Source organism: Suncus etruscus, chromosome 19 (assembly GCF_024139225.1).
Source record: "Suncus etruscus isolate mSunEtr1 chromosome 19, mSunEtr1.pri.cur, whole genome shotgun sequence".
NCBI classification, from domain to species: Eukaryota; Metazoa; Chordata; class Mammalia; order Eulipotyphla; family Soricidae; genus Suncus; species Suncus etruscus.
The window spans coordinates 11,226,960-11,228,722 of NC_064866.1; the positions used below are offsets into that span (position 1 = coordinate 11,226,960).

The 1,763-nt window shown below is 44.3% G+C and overlaps 1 pseudogene; it reads left to right on the plus strand.

Moving 5' to 3' along the window:
* The first annotated feature begins 265 nt into the window (after window positions 1-265).
* Window positions 266-839, plus strand: LOC125997389 (40S ribosomal protein S12-like; annotated as a pseudogene).
* The last annotated feature ends 924 nt before the right edge of the window (window positions 840-1,763 follow it).

Sequence of the window (1,763 nt, forward strand, 5' to 3'; positions counted from 1 at the left end):
TCCCAGCATCCCATATGGTCCCTTCTGCCTGCCAGGGGTGATTTCTGAGTGTAGAGCCAGGAGTAACCCCTGAGCGCTGCCGGTGTGACCCCAAAACCAAAAAAAAAAAAAAAAGAACTAGAGGTTGTATAACTCAGTGGTAGAGCACTTGCCTTGCATATGTGACACCTTGACTTTGATCCCTTGCATGGTAAAAAAAAAAAATTACCTGCTCTTCCTCTGCCATCACAGAATAGCCTGGAGGTGGCAGTTTGGTCACTTCATTATGGCTGAGGAAGGCATTGTTGATGGAGGTGTCATGGATATGAATACTAATTTTTTTTTTGATTTTTGGGTCCCACTCAGCAGCGCTCAGGGGTTCCTCTTGGCTCTACACTCAGACGTCACCCCAGCAGGCTCGGGGGACCATATGGGATGCCGGGATTCGAGCCACCGTCCTTCTGCATGCAAGACAAACGCCCTACCTCCATCCTATCTCTCCGGCCCCAGACATGAATACTACTTTACAAGATGTTCTGAAGATCACCTTATTACAATGGCCTTGAACCTGGAATCTGTAAAGCTAACAAAGTCTGAGAAAAGTGCCCATCTGCGTGCTTTCATCCAAGTGCTATGAACCTAGAGATGTCAAGTTGGTGGAGGTCCTTGTTGCTAAACACCAAATCAACCTAATTAAGATGGATGACAACAGAAAACTAGGGGAACAGGTTGGCCTCTGGAAAATTGACAGAGAAGGAAAAATCCCCTAAGTGGGTCATGGCAGTTGTGTTGTGGTTACGGACTATGACAAAGGATCACAGGCCAAGGATGTCATTGAGGAATACTTCAAATGCAAATAAATGAGTAAGGAGTCCGGTCCTTTAAAAAATATTTACCTAAAACCTTTTAAGAGTGCAGAAAAAAAATGTCAAAAGTTGAAATTGATTTTCAAATGTAAAATGGGATTTCTTTCCAAGACAAATCTCCTTAAAGTATTTGCCCATCCAGAGAGATTAGAGAGTAGAACAAGAAGATTGTTTTTCATTATAAATGTTTAGTACTGGGGCCAGAGAGATAGTACAGAGATTTAGGTGTGTCCCTGAACACCTCTAGGAATAATTCCTGAGTACACAGCGGGGTTGGCCCAGTTCCTCAACTGAAAAAAATAAAAGATATTTACATAGATTTGGTACTATTTAAGATTACATGCATGTAAAAGAATCACAACCTCTTATCAAACAAAAATTTTTTTCCATGTAACAAAGTGAGTCCTTAAAAACTATGGTCTAAAAGATGAAAAAGAAGCTTGTCTCAACCCAAATTTGATCTGTCATCCCACATTGTTTCCTAAACGTACCAGGAGTGATCTCTGAGTGAAAAGTCAGAAGTATGCTCTGTGAGGCCAGAGAGATAACACAGTGGTAGGGCCTTTGCCTTAGATGTAGAAGGATGGTGGTTCGGGCCCGGAGAGATAGCACAGTGGTGCTTGCCTTGCAAGCAGCCGATCCAGAACCTAAGGTGTTTGGTTCGAATCCCAGTGTCCCATATGGTCCCCCGTGCCTGCCAGTAGCTATTTCTGAGCAGACAGCCAGGAGTAACCCCTGAGCACCGCCGGGTGTGACCCAAAAACCAGAAGGATGGTGGTTCGAATTCAGCATCTCATATGATCCCCCGAGTCTGCCAGGAGCGATTTCTGAGTGTAGAGCCAGGAGTAACCCCTGAGCACTGCCGGGTGTGACCCAAAAACAAACAAAAAAGCCCAGAAAAGTCAGAAGTATGCCCTG